Source organism: Periplaneta americana, chromosome 4 (assembly GCF_040183065.1).
Source record: "Periplaneta americana isolate PAMFEO1 chromosome 4, P.americana_PAMFEO1_priV1, whole genome shotgun sequence".
NCBI classification, from domain to species: domain Eukaryota; kingdom Metazoa; phylum Arthropoda; class Insecta; order Blattodea; family Blattidae; genus Periplaneta; species Periplaneta americana.
Genome location: NC_091120.1, coordinates 118147022 through 118170972, shown reverse-complemented (window position 1 = coordinate 118170972; position 23951 = coordinate 118147022). Strand labels below are relative to the sequence as shown.

The 23951-nt window shown below is 38.8% G+C and overlaps 1 protein-coding gene across 3 annotated transcripts in view; it reads right to left on the bottom strand.

Annotated features, from left to right (window-relative positions):
* CycG (cyclin G) overlaps nucleotides 1-22810 on the bottom strand; it is a 155790-nt gene extending 132980 nt beyond the window's left edge. For 2 of the 3 annotated variants that reach the window (XM_069823868.1, XM_069823871.1), the window contains exon 1: nucleotides 22485-22810. The gene's annotated coding sequence lies outside the window, so the exon portion shown is untranslated. Of the gene's footprint in view, nucleotides 1-3618; nucleotides 3768-22484 lie in introns of all 3 variants that reach the window. The other variant, XM_069823870.1, reaches the window with a different exon arrangement.
* Nucleotides 22811-23951: the final 1141 nt, after the last annotated feature.

Genomic DNA, 23951 nt, shown 5'->3' with positions numbered 1-23951 from the left:
TATCAGATAACTTAAGAAAAAGGCTAAGCGAGCATACAACAAAAGAAATGTGAGTTCAGAAAATTACCAGAAATTCAAGGATCTAACCAAACAATTAGAAAGGAAAAAGAAAAAGGCAGAAGAGAACTACTTGCAAAATTTATTGAAAGAAGGCGAAAATAACTGAGGTGGGTTCTGTAATTATATGCGCAGAAGAAGGGGAAATCAGGAATCAATACCAGTTTTGAGAGACACAAATGACCAAATAATTAACATGGGACAGACAAAAAGCAGATTTATTGAACTCAAAATTTATTTCTATTTTCAATTAAAAAAGAGAAAGATGATATAATCAAAGAAAGTGAATGCACAGAGATGTTCGAAATAACAGCTATAGATGTTCGGAACAGAATAAAAAGATTACAAAACCGAAAATCGCGAGGTCCAGACGATATTCCCACAGAAATTATAAAGTTAGGAGGTGAGGCCATGATACCGTACTTAATGCGAATTTTTAATATATCCATAAATAATTGTAGTATCCCAGACGACTGGAAATCGGCTATCATAATACTCATATATAAAGCAGGAGACAAAAGCGATGCGAACAATTACAGACAGACCTGTCAGTCTCACATCAGTTATCTGCAAAATAATGGAACATCTAATAACACAATATATTCACAACATTTTAGAAAATAACGAATGGCTGAACAAAAGTCAACACGGCTTTAGACCAGGATATTCTTGCAAAAGTCAAATTATATCCTTAATACAAGACTTATCCAATGAAGTTGATGGGGGGGGGGGGGGGAATAGATGGTGTTGTGATCAATTTTGCTAAAGCTTTCGATGTAGTGCCTCACGAAATAGGCTTGCAATAGATAATCGAGTAGTAAGATGGATATATAAATTCTTAGAGAACAGGATCCAAAAGGTCAGACTTGGAAAAGAAATATTGGAACTAGGAAATGTAACATCAGGCATTCCTCAAGGGGCAGTGCTTGCACCTCTATTGTTTCTTTTATATACATATATATATAAACGATATAAATAGAAATACTACTTCTCAGATAAGGTTAGTCACGGCCGACTGTATAATATATAGAGAAATTAATGATGAAACAGACATTGCCGCCTTACAAAACGATCTTAATGTTACTGAAACCTGGACGACAGAAAATAAAATGAAAATCAATGTGAGTAAAAGTCAATATCCTTCTGTAGAACACATAAAGAAATTTGCCTCATATATCAGCTGAATTGTACATCGGTGCCACATGTGAACACTTGTAAATACTAGGATTTAAGTAAACTATGTTGGGAGGAACAAGTCACTAATACCACAAGGAAAGCCTGGAAAGCAATACATTTATCTATGTGTATTCTTAATAAATCTAACCGGAAGTTAAAAGAATTAGCGTACAAAACCCTTGTTTGCCCAATTATGGAGTATGGAGCAGTAGGTTGGGATCCGTACAGACAAAACCAAATCGATTCAATAGAAAAGATCCAATGCAGGGCAGCAAAATATGTCAAAATGGGAAAGGGGCATGGCGAAGAGATAGTAAAAGACTTAGGGTGGGAATTTCTCAAATCAAGACGAAAAACCAGACTGACCGCACTGTGTAAGGCACAAATGGAACACAAAGCATGGACCAACATCAATGCTAGATTAATGACACCATCATACTTAGGCAGGACTGATCATATTAGAAAGTTTAGATGCAGAAAACAAAAAACGGACATGGCAAAATTTTCCTTTCTTAACCGCACAACAGTAGAATGGAACAGCTTACGTGTGGTAATCTTTCAGGGGGGGGGGGGGGGGTCGTCCTCTCAAAATCAATACATTTAAGGAAAGGTTGAGAAGATTAGACTGAAAATTTAGTTGTAGATGCAGTGTAATTAACTAAGTTGTGTCATTAATTAATTACGTTAGGCCTAATATATAATTAAGGTTATATGTAATTAAGTTGATATGTACTAATTACTTAAGCTGGTAACAGTTGGGTTTAATAGAAGTACTTTACTTATAAGTTAGGTTTACTTTTGCTTATAGTAGGCATTATTATAGCATCGTTTTTATTTATAGTCCTAGATTTAGTGCATCTATTTATTTATAGTTAAAATTAAATTTAAGTTTATTTTATTTTTTATTGCTGTAATTATTGCAAATTTTATTAATATAATTATTGTATATTATATATCACTGCCACCAGGTGTATACCCAATTGTAGTGTTAATAAATACGTAGGCCTACATACATCTGGCAGATATTTTTCATAAGCTGAATGAACTGAATGTTTCAATGCAGGGTGAACAGGAAGCAATAATTTCCTCAACCAATAAAATGAAAGTTTTTAAAAGAAAACTTTGTTCTTGGAGGTCTGCAGTTCAGAAAGGAGATCTGTCGAACTTTCCATCTCTTCTTAACCTGGCAAGAGATAAAGATCTGGGTAAGCTGAAAGACCGCATTTGTGATAACTTACCAAGATTGTAAGATGCAATAGATATGTACTTTCCATCTATTTTCACTATGAATCTCGACTGGGTTGTCTCACCATTTGATTTGGTAGATGGTGCGGAGGAAATAGATTTTATTTCTTGCGAATAAGATGAATTTACTGATCTTTTCGCTATTCCACACTCAAAGATAAGTTCACCAAGAGTGAGGCGTCAGTGGCTGCTTTTTGGCTTTGACTGAAAGAGGAGTATCCTACCCTAACGAAGAAAGTAATTAACGCACTTTTGCCCTTTTCAACATCCTATCTGTGCGGGCAAGCCTTCTCTGCTATGGTGACAATAAAATGCAAAGCAAGAAATAGACTGAATAACCTTGAGGATGATTTGCATGTTTCATTGTCAACTGTAAGGCCTGATATCACGTATATGTGCTCTAAGCATCAATCACAAGTTTCACATTAATGATTAATCAGACAAAACTCTATTGATGTATTTTTACTCTGTGATTGTAGTAAACTTTTCTGTATTATGTTATGATGTATTAATTAAATCATCTTTCAATAAATTAACATATTAAACTTCTTTTCTTTCTTAATTCAAGGAATGGTACCCCCAGTTTTTAATGTTATTCCCAAGGGTGCTGTGAACTTCAAAAGATTGGAAAACACTCCTCTAGAGAATACTCTTGACCTCTCGCCATCTTCAACGCATTATGGAAATCCAAGACGATTGTAAAAATTAGAACAGTATAGTTGAATAAACAAGTTCAAAGAAATTTCATTAATAACCCAATTACGCAGATCTTAGTAAAAAAAAATTAATTCTTCAATATAAAAATGTGTCTGCAGCAGATCTAGTAGTTACCTTTTATATTAATTTTAAGTACCAGTAATAATTGTTTCATGTTATTTAATAAACACATTAATTATGTTTATTTATAATCAAATTTAAATGCTTGTAATGGAATCAATGTTGCCACGCAAACTTTGTAGTGGTAAAAAAGTAACCCTGGAAAAAAAAAAAAAAAAAAAAAAAAACAGCGCTGTCGGATTAATTTTATAATTTACAAGACATAGGATTATGTATGTCACGACGTTATCGTATTTTAAAGAAGAGAGGATAAGCATTAACATTTACAATAATTGTAATGCTAAGATAAAATTATATACTTACAATATAAAGTTGAAAATCGTTCATAAACCAGCTAGTGCGTGTGTCACTTCCTGAGTCAAGAACTCCATAGTGCTTATAGCCACGCCTCTTAGGTCTGCTCGGACCATCACAGTTGCTGCAGCATGCAGCATGGTAGCATATTACATGTGCTGAAAATATTATCCTATGCCATTCCAAGGGTCTTTACTGTTTATAATTCTGAAGATTGTAATTGTGATTACCACTATCATTATTATTTCTGATGGCGATTTCCACAAATGTGTGTGTACATATTAGGTCACCCTTCATTCATTCTGGACAACTGCTGAATTACAGTAGAGCAGCATTTCTCAAAGTATGTTGCCAAGGTTTCATGAACTCTATAGGCCTATATGATTTTAAATTTTGTTTTATAATTAGTGGATACTAAAAAATATATATAAAAGTTACCAAAATATGAATCAATAAATAACATGAAACATCACCAATAATAATAATAATAATAATAATAATAATTATTATTATTATTATTATTATTATTATTCAACTGAAAGGAAAATAATACATCACTGGATTCTCTGCGTATGTGTCCACTAAAACAAAATACCGAAACAGATGAAATGCAGTAGAAATGAGACTAATTTTCCGCCATAAAACCAGATAGAAGGCTTAAAGCAAACACATTCATCTCACTGAACAGAATTACTGAAATACTAGCTTTCACTTGTCTGTTAATTATTAAGTACTAATAAAGTACATAGGCTATTACAAAAATGTTGCATGGTGGAAAAAGTTTGAGAAACACTGCCAAAGAGGAAAGAGTTCACGGATGTGTACACACGACAACTGTGATCGCGATTAGGTCGATAATCTCGAGTAGAGACTGCAATCTATCAATGGTATTAGCGTTTAGTTACAAGAATTGATGAGAAGGACATAATTTGTTTTTTGAGGGAATAGCTTATACATTCGCTAATGAAAGTAATACTGAAACTTTCAAAGGCTGATGTGTTGAATGCAGGGTAGTAGTAACTCCACATGTGGTACACATTACAGGACCTCCCACTCCCCCTCTCTGCATCCCACCCCGCAAAGAAACAGCTGAGGAAGCAAGACACAAGCAGTACTATAAACATAATGCAATTATTTAACCATGTGGAGCCTTAAATATTCTTCAGGGATTGGTCTCAGTCCAAACATATCACACTTAGGAAATGTGAAATTAAATCTTCTAGTAAAATTGGGAAGTGGTACAAAGTTACCCCAAATGACTATAATTGCACTACCATAGAAAGATGGGATGTAGCCTATTTACGTGAGGCGACGCCAATTTCGCACTAGAATAAGAGTGTAAAGTTGCTGTGAAAGTGGTGGCTGAAGGGGCAGGATCACATGCAGCTTTTGGTAGTATACACTTTTATGTTTGTATCATTGATAAGTACCACCTGGAAAATTGCGAAGTTTTGTCTGTTCATCTCAACATCACAGAAAAATACTGGACTGCAAGATGGCTGATGGCTTCACTGCCATGATACCAGAACATTGGCTACCAACCAGCCAACTTTTATGTTTGTTTATATGATACATATGACTTGACTAGAAGCCAAGGAGTACAGCTCGATGCAGCATTATTGGCCCATGACCTTGCTCCTTCGGCTAGTGAGCAATCTGTATGTTGCTTCATAAGAAAGGTATCATACATGCAGAAGAGGGGAATGAAAGCAATATCTATGCTTGCAACTGAGGGACACTCCACGTCAAAATAACATAAGTCATGACATTGTTTAGTCAACAGACGCAGTGGTTTATGATGGGATGTGTGGACGAATATTGTCTTATATATTTGTGATATATTAATTTGTGAAGCGCTAATTAGTCACACCACCTGAGCTATCTAAATTATGTTCTAAAACACTCCATAGTCAAACTGGAGAAGTTGTTTCGAATGTGTGTGAATACATGAAGAAAGAAGCCAAAAATAAGGAATTTGTGACATCAGCAGGATATTTTAAAAGCATACAAAAGGTACAAAAGTGAGTGTCCAACGCTACTGGGATATTAGAAAGAACAATAAAAAGAATCCTCCATGAAAGCAAGAAAAACGAAAGCCAAGGGACATCATTTGAAACATCAGGCAAAAAACACAATGTCTCGAAGCGAGTAAGAAATATTGACGATTTTGATAAATGTGTTATTAGAACAATTCAAAATGTTTATGTACAGGAAAAGACCGCCCCAACAATTGGAAAATTGCTTCCATTTTTAAAAGATAGTATAAATTTCCGGGGGGGAGTAAATCATTACTTAACAGGATAGTGAAAGACTTAGGTTTTAAATGGAAGAGAACTAAAACAAACAGACCATTACTAATAGAAAAACATGACATTTGTTCGAAACGAGAGACTTACTTGAAAGAAATAAGAAAATATGAAGCTGAAGGAAGGCCCATAATTTTTACTGACGAAACATATATTCAGAGCAGCCACACAACTTCAAAATTGTACTGATGACAGCACAACAGGTTTCACTGCTCCAGTGTCGAAAGGTGAAAGACTAATCATAGTTCACGCGGAAAGTAGAGGCAGTTTTGTTCCTAATGTCCTATCCATATACAGATCGAACCAGAAAACATCAGATTATCACAAGGAAATGGACACCAATAACTGTATCAAATGGTTAAGAACTAAACTCATACCAAATTTACCCCCAAGATCAATGCGTTGTGTTAGATAATGCTCCATTTCATAACACACAAGATAAACCCCCAACTTCGAATTCACTAAAAAACAGCAAGAAAACCTGGATTTCGAGTAAAAACATAATTTATGATGAAACTATGACAAAACCCAACTTTAAGACTTGCTAAAACAGCATAAACCAAAACACATTAATTATATGATCAATAGAATTCTTTCAGAAGATGGCAACACTGCACTAAGACTACCGCCTTACTTCCCAGATCTGAATGCTATAGAATTAATTTCGGCCAACTTCAAACAGTGGGTCGGCAGCAATAATACGACGTTTAAAATTAAAGACGTCGAATTGCTGTGTTATAAACAGTTCGAAGAAATAGGAGTGGAAAAATGGCAGAATGTGTGCAGGCATGTAAACAAAATTGAGGAACATTATTACAATAAAGACATTATAGTGGAAAACACAATTGAACAATTTCTGATTGAAGGTATAGCAGATAGTAGTGACAATTCGACTGAGGCAGAGCCCGGATCAGAAGAATCAAGTGAGGAAGAGACAATATATGGTATTGAGCAACTTGAATGATTGTGGATAATTTAAAAATAATTGTAAAAAAATACCAGATAATCATAAGTAAAACCATTTGCACAACAGTAACTCACAATATCCATGTATATAGTGTGTAGTGATTTTTAAGACAGTGTACAGCAACATGATAAGAAGGAAGTGTTGGGCATTATGACTGTGCATCTGACCTGTGTGACCCAGCTAGCCCATGCTTTGCCAGTAGTGGTAACTCACTCTTAGACTGTCTATTTACTTTTTGCAAGGTCCAAAATCCCTGAATCAACTTGTAAATACGTTTGTATCAATGTGGTAATGCAAAAGTATAAAAATATCCTAAGCTAATCCAATCTAATCAAACCTAATCTAATTAAAGCTAACCTAACCTAACGTAAAAAATTCCAGTGTACACTAGCGTAAAACTTTCGTAATATCACACTAAGTTATGTTGGTACTGAAGGTGTATTAGTGGAATATGACTAACTCTACACTAGTTTAGCCAACTTTTTCCATGGTTTAAATGCTGGTAATTCTTTACTATAGCATTATCACGTTAAGGCACAAATGTATTTACATCCTTGGGTTGTAGTCGAGTCATATGAATCATAGGCCTATACGGGGGCGGGGGGTAGGGGGGGAGCGAGTGCCAATTTCGCACCAAAAATACGGGCCGAAAGTTGTTGCTGGCCGGTGAAGAGGCGCAGGCAGACAGGATCACTCGAGTGAGATGGAAGGGGAAGCACATTCAGCTCATTTCCGTGAGTTTCCTTATTGATTCACAGAGAAAAGGCGAATTTTCGTAATATGGTTCCATATTGTTGTAAGGGAAGAAGGAATTGGTCACCCTATCCCATTATATCATGGTCTAGTTGCCCCATAAGTGGTGCCTTCTTGGTATCACTTGTGAGGTTCAGACCTGTCTTCTGACAATTGACTAAACAATTGTTATAAAAATATAGTGCGTAGGTCTAAAATTCGTATGAAACATTTAATTTATGCCTAAAGTTTCTATAAAATATTTCATTTTTTAAATTCCTTGATCTAAAACTTACAAAAATTGGTTATATTAATTTATTTTATATAAAAACAAGGTTGTACATATTTATGATAAGTAGGTAACTACCATACTAGGCCTATGTATAAATAAATTGGTGGTGTAGCTTATATATTTGCACATTAGGTAAATGGTAACTAAATTTCTGGTATGAGTTTAAAATTGTTATAATTATAATAACATTAATTATCTTACCCAAGGTATCATTTAGAAATTCTAAAAGATGAGCCCTTTTTTTTTTTTAAATCTACGAGGCGTGTTCTTAAAGTAAGTTCCGTTTTAAATTATAGCCATCGCATGGCTGCAATCGTTATTTTGTGCATGCATGTTTTCTTCTTCAGTCCTCAGGCAAGCTGTGCATGTAGTTTCAGAGCTTCAGTTCGTGTGTGTGGTTAGTTGTGATCAATTGAAATGTTTAAAGTGATCGAGCATCCCACCGACTGTGAGATGTGGTCTGTTATCCGTTTCTTGAATGCGAGGAACATCAAACCAGCTGACATTCATCGTCAACTTTCTGAAGTGTATGGTGATGATACCATTAGTGATGGAATGGTCAGGAGATGGGTTAGAAAGTTCAACGAGGGCCGCATCTCTGTGCATGACGAGCAGCGTACCGGTCGGCCATCTTTGATCAATGACCATTTGGTGAGTGCTGTTGAAAAAATTCACGAGGACAGGAAGTTCACAATTTCTTTGCTTTCCTTGAATTTTCCACAAATGTCGCGGAGTGTTCTCTACAAAATTGTGACAGATCGATTACGAAATCGAAAATTGTGCTCATGACGGGTACCCAAGATGCTCACTGAGGAACACAAAACCAAATGAGCTTCCAGTGCATTGAGCTTTCTCACACGTGACAGTGGGCAAGGCAATGAGTTTCTTGACCATATTGTGACAGGTGACGAGACTTGGGTGTCTCACATGACACCTGAATCGAAGCAGCAGTCCATGGAATGGAGGAACACTGCATTGCCAAGGAAAAAGAAATTCAAACAAACCATGTCAACACGCAAGATCATGTGCACTGTTTTTTGGGACAGAAAAGGAGTCCTACTCATCGAATTCTTGCCTCGGGGTGAAACCATTAATAGAGAAACCTATTGTCAGACCCTGAAGAAGTTCCGTCATGCAATTCAGAACAAGAGACGTGGGATGCTGACCGACGGAGTTGTGTTGCTTCATGACAATGCTCGGCCACACACAGCTCGTGACATCAAAATCTCATCTCGAAATTTGGCTGGGAACAAATTGACCATCCCCCCTACAGTCCGGATTTGGCTCAGAGTGACTTTCATCTCTTCCTGCACCTCAAGAAGTTCCTCAGTGGTCAACGTTTTGATGGCGACAATGAAGTGAAAACAACAGTGCGGGAGTGGTTCACATCGCAGGCGGGCGAATTCTACAATGAGGGGATAGAAAGACTTGTGCCACACTCGAGTTAGTTAATTAGTGGGGATTAAAAAGGACGCAACAGCTACTATGGCTATTTGCGCCCTTATCTAAAATCTTTCACTAAACACAAACACAGTACAATAACCAGAATGCTTAAAAGAACTAAAAAGCGTCACGGTTAAAACTAGGCAAACAAATGCAGTTTCAACAAGGTGAAGCATAAAAACCATAAAAGTGAGAAGTTCTCAGACCCTAAGTAGTATTTAAAAAGAAACAACAAAACAATAAAACAAATGCCACCAGAAATAAATTGTCTGGCGCATTTATAAAATGCACGGATGTAAAAGGTCCGAATGTCAAGTTTGTTAAAATCATATACTAAAAAATGTAACCTCCGGATGTAAAGAGTCTGGAGGATAAGTAAAATGGGTCATTAAAAAACTATATCACCCTGTCAAGTCCTGTATTTGATAAAAATCTCAGAACTGGACTTGTACAATTAAAATCATTTCCAAGAGCGTCACGTAGAGTCAGCCGAATTCCATACTGTCTACGGACACGATCGTATTTTCTACACTGTAATAAAAAATGTTCCACGGTCAGTGGAACATGGCATAGATCACACTCCGGCTGAGGCTCGCCACGTAGGAGATGGCTATGCGTCAGATGACTGGCCAATCCTCAACAGGTTGAGTAAAACTTCTTCATGTCGTGACGCTTTTGTTGACGAATCACAAATGCAAACAGTATTCTTTATTCTTCGTAATTTATTTCCCTCTTGTGCAGACCATTCGCCTTCCCATTGCCACCATAACGCATGTTTCTAGTAATCTTTAATATCTTGCCACCTCTCACGCCAATACACCTAAGACCCATTTATAGCACCGTCCCTTGCTGCAGCATCCGCTGCCTCATTTCCAGGAATGCCAACATGACCCGGAGTCCACACTACTCCAATCTCATAATCAGAGGTTAGAAGAGTGTGGACAAGTTCCTGGGTTCTCAACACAAGCAGACCATCAGTCAGATGCTGCAGGGACTCAATGGCGCTTAAAGAGTCGGAGCAGATAAGGAATCTGCCCCGGGGTTGTCTAATTAAAAACAATGAAACTCTATAAAAAGCATATAATTCTGCGGTAAAAACAATGGTGTACTGGCTCAATTTATATTTAAATATCTGTCCATTTGCAATAAAGGAACAACCAACACAATCATTTACTCGGGATCCGTCAGTAAAAACTAATGAATAATTTGGATACTGTGATAAAAGTTCACTAAATCGAAGTCTGTAAACAAAAGCTGGTGTAAAATTTTTAAAACATCAGCTCAGACTTACGTCAAACATGGGACGTCGCATAGTCCACGGCAGTGTTGCCAAGACCTACTCACGAAAATCAGGAGAAAATCATCGAAAAAAACAGGAGATTACAGTAGATTAATTAAACATGAATTTCCTCTTTGTATTCCTCTTTCATTACAAAACAGTGTATTGTAAGAAAGATGATACTGTTGTATTACTATATAGCACTTCCCTAACCACTGAAATGGAACAATTTTGCTAAATATAATTACTGTTATCTCTACTCAGCGTACGTAACAAAGTAATGCAATTTTGTTTTTACACCGTAATGTCTTATTGACAATGTTTCGCATTAAATCTGGAATTTTTCGTGTATTCACGAAAGATTTATTTTAAAGGTTATATTAAATACAGAACTGCATTAGCTGCGACTATAACAGATGAAAAATTATCCCCTTTCTTGCTTTTTCATAACTATCCTTTAAACTGTTCATCATTTTCCCACTATAATTTATAATAGGCCTATTCTGGGAGTATTTACTTTTTTTTTCCTTGCTGGGACACTTTCACTCATTTCAAAAGATCACTGTGCAAGATATGTAACACAAAAAAAATATCATTAGCTACACTTCACTCTCTCACTGTTTCACGTGCACACAATCAGAAACAAACTTCACTATACTGAATAAGTTTCGTCCTTCCTCTGTTCCCCGAGTCCCCAAAACAATAATGAAATAACTTATTTCTGTCGTCGATTTGCAAAAGGAGATACGTCCAAAATAACAAAGTGTTGGAAAATCGCTACAAAAAATCATAAACTTAAAATATTAAAATGTTCATGGATCCTGAATGTATGTATCCATAGTGATGTAATTAATTTAATTTATAGTTTTGCGATTTTCCAACACTTTGTTATTTTCGAAATGTCTCCTTTTGCAAATTGACGACAGTCATCACATGCTTACGTTGCATGAAGATTATATACTTCTGTATGAGTGTGAGTGTGTGTGAGGAAGAGAGTTTGCATCCTTTCGTGGGAAGGTTTCAAACATTCGTTCTCTATCGTTCTGTAATTATGTTAAGACTATCGAGTGGATTGGAGAGACCCATAACTCTGAGCCATGTGTACAAAACATGGTCTTTATCTGTGTGTGCTGATATCATAATCCGCCGCTGGACTCCAGGCGAGAGCCGACTCCTTGATTCTTGTAAGCATCATTGTGGCGACGCAATATGAGCAGAGAGACAAATGAAAGCATTGACTTGTGTATAAGGTGCAAAAATAAGACATGATGGCATAATATAGGCCTATGTGTACTAAAGTAATGAGTTGAAAATCAGGGCATATAACTAGGTCACTGCAGCATGCCAAAAAGGCACGAGAAATTCGGACTTTTGACAAAAAAAATCAGTAGAGCAGTAGATTCAATGGAAAAACAGGAAATCTCCTGCTAAATCAGTAGGTGTGGCAACACTGGTCCACAGTGGAGTGGTGGTGTACTCCAGTGTGCGAACTGTTGGCAAGCAGATGTCGAGCTCGGACAGCAGTTCACGAAACCACACAACTGCTGGACGAAGTCTCCATGGTTTTTCACTGTATCGGCCATAAAGAGACAGATGGTAAAAGGAGTTGTAAGAATTGTGCTCGGGCTGTAAGCAGAGCCTAACAGCATACGAGCACAATAAGACATTACGTCGCCGATACAGTGATGGTTCCCCCGCTTCGCAATACAGGCTCTCTATCCGACTCGTTCGGAAGGCCCCTGTAGAGAGTCGTATCCCATGATGGTGAATAGTGTCTATAACAAGGGAACCTTCTATCATGGTGAATTGAAAAGGCGGTAATGCCGTATATTTTTGGAAAGAGGAAGTAAAAGTAAGTCAGCAGGTGAAATTTTTCCGCCTGAGCTCCATAGGGATAAAAGTTATGGCTTTAAATTTAACATGACAGTCTGTGGGAAGTGACTCAATGTACAAACTTAAAGGTTAAAATGAAGTTTTTTTTTTTAAGTCACTGCATTGCGAACGAGATATTGCAGCTGTTGTGCGTATTATCGCTAGGATGCGATCACCTACTTTTATTACGGGAAGGTAAGTCTTTCTCGAGCTAATTCTGGTGTTACAGCTACTCTTACGTTTCATTTGTGCCATATACAGGATGGATCCGAAAGTTGTGGTTCAGATGCTGGTGCGCGAGTTTGGCACCATTGACGCTAAACCGTCAGTCATATTCATCCAGATGTTTCATCAGTTGAAGAATGAGTTAAAGGACGAACAGGAGGCCCTGGAAACGTACACGTTTATTGATGAAACACCAGATTTGGACGTGGAATATGAGCAGCAAGTTCATGGTGACATAGAAGACGAACTAATGACGAGACGCCAAAAAGACGGCCAGAAAGCGGAGGACGCTCAAGAGACGGAGACATCGCGTCGTCGCAAATCAGCACGTCTTCTTAAGTCCCTCTCATAAAAGAATCAAAACGTAGTCGACGACGATTATAAGCAGAAATCGCTCGACTATACGAACGATACAGTCAGTGGAAAGAGACGATCCTTCACCTCTGTAATAAAAATCGATTCCTCCTCATCACACGGAAGATCCTTCACGATTATGATGCAAAAGTGAAGAAGAAGAAAAAGAAACCTGGAATGGCAGATAATAATGCCATGGTTCTGCAACATTTCAAACAAATGTCAAGTACGAACGCTGTCATACATGACACAACTATCAGGCTTTGGGGCATACAAGTGAAGGCTCAAATTGATCCTGACTACCGTCTTAACTTCAGAGCTTCTGACTCGTGGGTATGGAGATTCAAGCAGCGGAATCGTACCGTTTCTCGTTCTGTGGCGCATAAAGTGAGTAGAAACGTCGCAGCAAAGAGACAGAGGTGAACCAAAAATCAGACAGCTTCGTGTCGAAGATGAAGCAGTTGTTCATCGATCGTGGCTTCACTCTTCGCTACATCCTCAACACTGATCAAAGTCGATTTGAAAAAAGAGATTCACTCCGGACGAACCCTGCGTTTCAAAGGAGGGAAGAAATTTTATCCCACAGTAGTATCAGAGGCTGTGACGGCGTACTCCTACATGATTATGCCAGTCATTTCCATGGATGGACAAATCTCCTCCCCAATGTATCTTTGTCAGTCGATTCACAGAAAATGTTCCCTAAAAATAAACTTGCTGACTCATATAACATCTAATCATATGCTTCTGATTCAGCAAATATGGGGAAGGCAGATATGAAGGATATGCTTTCGCAAGTATTTTCACCCAGAATTTATTCATTGCATGAAGATCGATATCCATAATGTTTGCAATTCAGATGCACAACAGCTGAATATCTCGTTTGCAATGCAGTGACTTCAAAAACAACTTCATTTTAACCTTTAAGTTTGCACATTGAGTCACTTCCCACAGACTGCCATGTTAAATTTAAAGTCCCATAACTTTTATCCCTATGGAGCTCAGGCGGAAAAATTTCACCTGGTGACTTACTTTTACCTCCTCTTTCCAAAAATATATGGCATTACCGCCTTTTCAATTCACCATGATAGAAGGTTCCCTTGTAAGAGACGTAACTTGGATTTACTTGCTGTGCCATAGATAAAACAGCCATAATCCAGCTTTGACCGGATAAGAGAACGATAAAGACGTAAAAGCACTATGCGGTCTGCACCCTAGCAAACCCCTGACAAAAAGCGTAAAATATGTAACGATTTTTCATGCCTTCTCAGATCACGTATATGCGCCTCCCACGTTAATTTATAATCAAAGGTAAGGCTCAAAAATCTCGCAGTATCTGTATATTGCAACTCCACTACATTAAGACGCAGTTCAGGATGTGGATGCAGTCCACGATGGTTATAGAAGTGGACACACTGCGTTTTTAGAGTGGAGAATTTAAAGCCATTGCGAACAGCCCATTCAGATAGTATGTTTAAGAACCAGTTGCAACTGTCGATCAATGGACGGAAGATATCGGGAGCTGTAATATAAACTGAAGTCATCAATGTACAACAGAGAAGATACTCGGTCACCTACACAGTGGGCAATTCCATTGATCGCAATGCAGAAAAGAAGAACGCTTAATACAGACTCCTGCAGAACGCCGTTTTCTTGGAGATGTTCATTAGAAAGTGTGGTGCCTACTCGAACTCGGAAATACTGCTCTGCCATGAACTTCGTAATAAATGTTGGTAAACTGCCACGAAGTCCCCAATCATGCAGAGTTTGCAGAATGCCATACCTCCATGTGGTATTGTAAGCCTTTTCTAGATCAAAGAAGACTGCCTTCTTGAGGAAAGCATCTCTAATGGCGGTCTCCAGCCGAACAAGATGGTCTGTGGCGGGGATCTGTGCTTACGAAAACCACATTGGATATTAGATAATCGGTTTCCCGATTCGAGTACCCACATCAGGTGTTTGCTTATCATTTCTTCCATAACCTTGCACACGCAGCTGGTGAGACAAACTGGCCTATAATTGCCAGGTAAAGAAGGATCCTTTCCTGGTTTCTGGACTGGTATTGCAATGACGGAACGCCAAGCAGATGGGAATACACCCTCAGTCCAGATTCCGTTGTATATTGAAGCAGAAAGGATTTTCCAGCTGGCAGAAGATGGCGAAGCATGCGGTTATGGATGTTGTCAGGGCCAGGGGAGGTGTCAGGGGATGTGTCTAGTGCCGCCTCCAGCTCCTCGGATGTGAACGGTATATTGTAGTGTTCAGTGTTATCAGATATAAAGTTCAGGGTTTGTTTTTCCGCAGCATCCTTGATTTTTAGAAATTCCGGGTCGTAATTATTTGAGCTGCTTGTATGTGCGAATGAGTTAGCGAATATTTCTGCAATTTCTATGTGACTGGTGGTCGTTATGCCATTGTTCAGAAGGCCCAGAATTACAGAACTATGTTTCCCCATTATTCAACGGACTTTGTCCCATACGATGTTAAATGGAACGTTCTTTTTCAATGAATTGACTCAGTTTGTCCAGGACGTCTTCTTAGCATCGCACACAGTGCGACAAGCTTTGGCTCGAAGACGTTTAAACTGGACAAAATTTTCTTGGGTCGGATGGCGCTCAAATTGGCGTAAAGCACGTTTGCGGTCTCGGATTGCATCTCTGCAGGCATCCGTCCACCAAGGGACAGGGAAGCGTTTTGGCCTGCAGGACGACTGGGGGATAGATAATTCCGCAGACTTAATAACCACATTTGAAAAGTGCTCTACTACGGAGTCCACACTTTCATGTCCATTCTCATCAAATGATATGGATTCCGAAAATCCGACCCAGTCCGCCTTCTTAATAATCCAGTTTGGAGAGCGAGATTTCCCAGGACATAGAGCGCACATATGCACTCGGATGGGGTAGTGATCACTACCATGTAGGTCGTGAATCACAGACCATTCGAAATGCGTGGATAAAACTGGGCTACAAACGGAGATATCTATCATGGAATATGTACCATAAGCAAAGGATAGATGTGTTGGTTCCCCAGAATTCAGGGTAATGAGATTTAGATGGGTACATAGGTACCTCTATTTTATTTCCTCTGTCATCATCGGAATTTGAGCCCCATGACTGGTGGGATGCATTGAAATCCCCCCACTAACAGATATGGAGCAGGTACCTGTGAAAGGATATTTTCAATTTCATTCACTGTAAAGGGAGTTTCTGGGGGCATATAGAGACAGACTATTGAAAACTGAATGGTTGGTAAAGTTATTGCAGCGGCTATGCATTGATGAGGCGAGTTAATATTAATGACAGAGGAAAATATACTTTGGCGGAGTAAGATGGCACAACCTTCATTGGGCCGAATACCGGCAAGATGATCATACCGGTGAACACAATATCCCGAGATATTCAGGGAATGTTCAGGTCGGAGGTGTGTCTCCTGAAAGCATAAAATAGCATTATAGATCAATTGTTGTAGTTCTGTATGTCTGCTGTGTACACCGTTCACGTTCCATTGTATAATATCAGTCATCACGAGGAGCTAAATCATGATGGTGGCTTTACGGGGGATTTTCTTTTCTGTTCCTTCCTTTGACTCTGTCCCTTCGACTGCGACAGCTTAGTTTTCTGGGGGGTGCGACTCACTTGTGGTACGTCGCGCTCCTGATCGTGACCTTGATCGAGTACGGGATCGAGAACGAGTTCTCGATTTCTTCCGTACCAGGAGTGCGACGTCGTGATTTTCTTTCAGGTTCAGAGTTCGTCTGTGACGTCGCGGCACCTGTCTTTTTTGGTATGTAGGGACTGATATCGAGGCTACAGCTGTCGTCTGACTCGTCGGTCTGGGTACCAGCGTCCACATACGTCTGGGTTGCGATCTTAACTCGCTTCCCAGGTATACACTCAAGAGGTAACGTTTGAGTAGATACATCGATTCCCTCCGTTGCTTTTAGTAAAATAGCAGCATAGGACTTTCCTTTCTGTTTCTTTTCTGAATCAAAATAACGCTTACGTGCCTCAAAGAATGTAACATTGTCCCGGACTCGGAGCTCTTGTATTGCCTTCTCTACCTGGTACTTCGGACAATCCTTGGAATTTGCTGCAAGGTCCCTTTCACAATTCACACAGTGCGCAGAGATGGGGAATCCCCATGATCTCCACCGCCGCACTTTGCACATGTGATTTCATTCGTGCAACGTTTCTGCGTATGTCCGAACTGTTGGCACCTAAAGCAGAGCATCGTAGGAGGGATTTCTCGAAAGTCAAGAAATCAGTGCTCAGTGGATAAGTCCGTCCGTCCCGCTTATGCAATAAACGGTAGGCCTTGGATACGGACTGGTGTGCGAGTTCTAGATGTATTTCCTCGTCACTCATTCCATCCAGAGCATCCATATGAACCACTCCCCTCGAGGTGTTCAGTGAGGAGTGCCTTTCAACCTTTATAGGGTACGACCCCAGCAACTTAGCCTTCAACAGCGTCTCACTTTGATTGGGAGTCAAAGTTTCGACGAGGAGGCTGCCGTTGCAGAGTCTAGTGGCATTCTTGACTTTCCCCAGTCCATCAAGTGCACGTCTGATGTAAAATGGGCTGATATCTTTCATTGTTTTTTCCGTGCCTGATAGTGTAATACTTATGAACTTTGGAGGCGGCATATTAACATTCATAGTCTCGGGAACCAGATCCATAGCTGTGTTTATCATACGGCCACCAGTATCTGTACCTTTCTTTGGTTCTTCTTTTTTAGATTTTTTATGAGGGGTGGCAGAAGATGAGCGCGAGGACATTTTAACTGGCCCCCCCCCCTACGGAACCGTCGGCGTCAGCCTGCCACCGGGGGGGGGGGGCAAAGAAAAAGACACCTAAAAAGCCTTTGCGGTCTGTGCCGGCTGTGAGGACCCCACCACAACCCGATCACAAGCAACCCACCTCACGCAAGTTACCCTTCAAACTGGACATTACAGACCTAATGGCAAGTTTTACACCAGAGGCGTGTCGCAGTTTTATGCCCCTACCACGGGAATAACAGCCCGTGGCTCCCCACTCTACGCTGAACATAACTGCCAGACTACTCGGCTAACTCCGACCCACCCACCTAAGCCGGAGCAATCCGAGACCGCACGCAGCTTCAGGGGACTTATGGTTGATTACACTGTGACACCCATAAGTCAGCAGTAACACGTCAGAGCGATATATCCGCCCCGGCGAGCAGAATCGGTCACCGGGGCGTCTAAATCGCCCCAGGCCCCCATTGGGGCTCTACGTGAGTGTACCTGACCTCTGGTCCGGGCTCGGCACCTAAACTTGCATATAGGGGCAGTATGAAGGGTCCACTATTGCTTCGTTGCTGGGCGCCCTGTTGGGCCGCACAAGTTGGAAGTCGCGCTCGAAACCGTAGGACAGGACCACAGAGATAGGAAAGATCCCCGCTGGTGAGAAGGGAGTTATAAGTCTAAGAAACTTAACCTAATAATAGATATAAGAACTAGAAGGGGAAGGAGAATGAAGCCTCATTAGGCATTCTTAACAAATCCCGTCATGGTAACGGACGTGGCAAAAACTAACAGCGGGGATGGGGAGGTGAAAATGGTTGTGATGATATTGTGGGCGTTCCGCATGCAATGGTGGCCGGAGAGGAGAAATAGAGCGATGAAAAAGACGAGAGAACGAAAAGGGCTGGGTGGTGATAAGGTGATAATGTTCGAAAAGAAAAGCACGAGAGCCACCATTGCATCCCTCAGTCACCAACTTGGCAGAACTCACCTTGACCGGGCCACACTCTATAAATGCCTCAATATTGGTGGAGATTATGTTGAGAAGTAACTGAAGTGTGGAGAATACAATGCAACAAAAATGGTTTGTAAATATCTTCCCGTTTACTTACTACACCCTTTTGGAACTTATAGAACACGCCTTGTATGTTAGTTGTTCTATTGATGTCATAAATACTTATACATTTTGAACATTTTGTGATAGTATTTTCAAGAATTTGAGTTAGATAAATAATTTAGTTTGAGTTAGCACAAAAAATGAGGTAATATCAGCCCACTGGATCACTGATCCAACTTCTCCAGTTAACATAAATGCTACAACTATGCACACAGTGTTAAGCAGTTATATCTAATGTTTCGAAACATACATCATCTTGTCGACCTGGTTGGCGAGTTGGTATAGCGCTGGCCTTCTATGCCCAAGGTTCGATCCCGGTCCAGGTCGATGGCATTTAAGTGTGCTTAAATGCGACAGGCTCATGTCAGTAGATTTACTGGCGTGTAAAAGAACTCCTGCGGGACAAAATTCCGGCACATCCGGCGACGCTGATATAACCTCTGCAGTTGCGAGCATCGTAAAATAAACATAACATTTTACATCATCTTAGGCAAAAATTTTTAACAAAGCAACACTTGACAATTTTTGCAGTAATAGAACAATAAAGAAAGTAATTTAAGAGATTGGTATGTTGTAACATATGACGATATCAAATATGCTACAGGCGCAGCTCAGTAGGCTAAGGTGCTTGCCTGCTGATTCAGAGTTCCACTCGGGCACGGGTTCGATTTCCGCTTGGGCTGATTAACTGGTTGGTTTTTTCCCCGAGGTTTTTCATAACTGTAAGGCGAATATCATGTAATCCATGGCGAATCCTCGGTCTCATCTCGCTCGCCAAATACCATTTCGCTATCACCAATCTCATCGACGCTAAATAACCTAGTAGTTGATAAAGCTCTCATCTGGCCAAATACCATTTTGCTATCACCAATCTCATCGACGCTAAATAACCTAGTAGTTGATAAAGCGTTAAATAACTAAGTAAAAAAAAAAAGACCTCAAATGTCCTGGGGAAGTTACAAAAGCTTGTGGTGGCGAAGATTTTAAAGTGCCTGTGATGTTCAAAGAAGGGAAGTATTACAAATGGCAAAAAAAGTGGACATATTGGTGTATTCGTCACATGACATTACACAGGAGATATCACCCCACATATGGTTGTAAATAACCGTGGATATTTTAAATCTGAAAGTGTATTTTATTGTAATCAAGTGTTGTTTTGTATAAGAACTGTAGGCACAATGTCTTTCACAAGAAGTGATGCATTATAGTGCATTTAAAACAATTATTTGTAATCGACATGATAAAAATGTTCGTGTGTCACAACATATTTGTAATATTTTATTTTATACATCTTGATTACACAACACTATATTACTTCGGAATATGTATTATAGGTTTTTCTCGTGTTAAATTTTATCGTACCTGGTTAACAGGCCGAAACATGTTTACCAGGTACGATAAAATTTAACACGAGAAAGACATATAATACATATTCCGATATTTTATTTGTTAATGGCACTGTTACTTTTTTTTAAGTTTGTGACTTAATAGTTACATGTATGCCTACTACACAAGTGTCTTAATAGTTTGGAAAACAACTGAATGCTTTTATATCATTTGGCACAATAATGTTACCATTTTCCATTTTGGTAATAAATTAAGTGGCAAGAAACTGTTCGTGTGTCACACCATATAACATTTAATATTTCTTACATTATTAATTATTCCTTTTCATTAAGAATTTGTGTTTATATTTAGGAATGCATATAGCCTATTAAAAGACAGCAACGTCTTTTCATGAACTAACTTACTAAGTAGGCCTATTTAATTAAATATCATGCGAAGATCACAGTTAGTTACTTCGAAAATATTACGAGTGTCACTATGGAATGACTCAACCAGTTCTTCTGTCTTATAGATGAATGCAACAGAAGGAACTGTATATAGTATAACAGAATTTTTAAACTTATCTAAGTACTCTTTCTGTTTTTCATTTGTTCGGGTGACAAAGGGATTAAGCTCACTTTGCTTAATTTTCAGAGATGGTCTCTCAGTGGATAGGTGATCCGTAACTAATGATCCCTATTGTTTTGATACTGAAGACGCAACTAGTGAACCTGTCTCTAAATTTTGAGAAAATTTCAGTATACGGATACCTCACTGGCAACAATTATCTCAAAATACTAAAAAGAGCCGATTTGTCGGTGTTTTTCGCATGCGCATCACATCATGCTTGTCCACACCTGTGGAGTAACGGTTAGCCGTCTGGCCGCGAAATCAGGCGGCCCGGGTTCGATTCCCGGTTGGGGCAAGTTACCTGGTTGAGGTTTTTTCCCGGGATTTTCCCTAGACCCAATATGAGCAAATGCTGGGTAACTTTCGGTGCTGGACCCCGGACTCATTTCACCGGCATTATCACTTTCATCTCATTCAGACGCTGAATAACTTAAACTGTTGATAAAGCGTCGTAAAATAACCTAATAAAATAAAAAATCATCATGCTTACGAGACGGCACTCGCCTTTTCAGTGCCAATAATTTATTTTGTGTGCACAAGATTCGAAGTTTGGAATAGGAAGGAAAGTCAGGTATCCGTGTTCTGAAATTTGGGCAAATCACAATATAGCGAACGTAGAAGCTCCGCCCACGACCCCTCCCACTTTTCCCCTACTAGCTCATCAGACACTCTACGTGATAGGCGAGTGTTGTGTCATGTGGGTGGGGATAACTTCCCATACTGGCGTTCGCTATATTGCGATTTATCCCACAGATTTTCCTTTTCTTGAAATATTTCCCCATAAAATCCTTAACTTTTGAAATCCATCTCCGCAAGAAATCCCTTATAAATTCGACCATTTTCACCTCTAAAATCACCGGAACTACCTCAACGCTGGTTTTTCCCAAATTAAAAATTAAAGAAATACTTAATTGTTCATGGGCGTATTTTCAGCGCGTTAATCGACTTAGATTTTTTTTATACTCGCTGTACATATGCCTATTTAGCCTACTCAGCTATCTTTCTAAAACAACATTTTAAAGTTTGTGTACATTAATCACATATTTGGCATTCATCTCCCACATTAGAACACAAATTAGCAATGCTGGTAAAGCTTTGCTATGAGAAGGATAACATGAATTATAGTAAATATTCTAAGCTATAATAATAGCCTACACAACTGGGGAACAAATGTACGGTGTTCGAAAACATTCTGATGAAGTATTAAATTACATTATAGCCTATTAGTCACATTAAATGGTGCAAAACAGGATAACTACGTACAATATAAACAATGTTAAGTTTATGATAAAAGGGGTTAAGTTACATAAACTTGTGCATAGAAGCAAGATTCATGTACAATATAAAATATTAATGCAAAGGTTCTTACTTTTTCAAATGTGGCAAAAACAAACATGAAATAGTCTGTCTATGGTATATAGCATTTCAAATCATTTTGAAATGTCCGTTAACGGTCGCTGTATATGTTCAGGGAGTCCCTGGTCCAAGGTAAAGTCTATGTTTAGAATTCAAACTGAAATGTGTACTATGTGACTTGTGCAAACGAAATAAAATACATATCCATTTACTCACCCGGATGCGTCCAAGCAACTAATTTCCTACTAATCAGCCAATTTTGGTAAGCACGTTTACAAATGGACTTCTATCAAGCGACTTTAAAATTGACAGTTAAAAATTATATGGCGTCCTGTGTTTTCTTGGGCTCAGCTGATCGTATCCATTATTTCTATGTTCTTGCGCAAGAAATATAGTTCCGTGTATGTCATCAGTATTTTGAAAATGTTAAGCTAAGAATAATATTTATGTACGACATATTTAACTCAGATAAATAATTTAAGTATAAAACACAGATAATAGAATTTCGGATATCCAAATATAATACAACACTCGGCTCGAAAAAAAAAAAAAAAAAAAAAAAAAGGACTACTTTTGTACTACGTAACACTGTTGTCACATTTCAAACTCTGATGAACATTAAGATAAATATTACGAATTTTCGACTACTTCTATACGAAATTATGACAAAATATACAACATTTTATCTACAAATGAAATTATATTTTTGGAATGTATCTTGTTAATATCATACGATATATGCGGTACCTGACTCGGCACAATTGTATTTTGAAATACAAAGAACTTTATTTAATTGGTCCATGTTCGAACACAAGGCGTGCACACTGCACAAGGCTTTAACCATTTTAACATTTTTAACCTTCCCAGTCTAAAATGATACAACAAAATAATATGCAATGTTTAGTGAAATAGTGAATATCGTGATGTGATTCTGCTTTCATTATATTGATATTAAAATGAAAGAAAGCACATACTCATGATCCACACTTAGGAATAGTGATGGGGTAAAACGTAATTTTTCCCTAACCGGTGAAGCAGTGATAGTTCTTTTTCAAACACGGTGATTTAAAGTAGCGATCCAGTGATTAGAAGCGATTTTCAACTACCTCTCATTTACGACGAGCTGTCTTGGATCAGCTGATCACTAGAGCAGTGATCTATAGGGCTGGGGATGCAGCGGTTCGGTTCGGAGCAGTTACTGTGACGTCATTACTCGGTTGAACCGAGTATAGCAGTGGCGTATACTGGTTTAAGGGTCTGGGCTACCACTAACCCTATTATTACACAAAATATATTTTTAAAACCCTATTATAAAATTCCTACCTATTTATATGTGAATTCCAGACGTCTTGATTGGGACGAAAATACGTTGATGACTTCGTCATTGAAATTACAGTTGGGCCGCTTGCGAAGTTTCTGTAGAAATGACTTTTCAATTGACATCAGTGCCAAGCCGGATAAACGTTCTTGTGCATGAGTTGATCTACAGTAGGATTTTATTCTCTTCAACGCAGAAAATGTTCTTTCTACCGATGCTGACGTAGCTGGTATTGTCACAATTAATGTTGCCAATTTAAGGACTTCAGGAATAACTTGGTTCAGCTGGTTTTCATATATGGCAGATAATATTTCATGGATAGGTTTGTTCGAAAAATCAAACACTTCTGCTGAATATATTACACT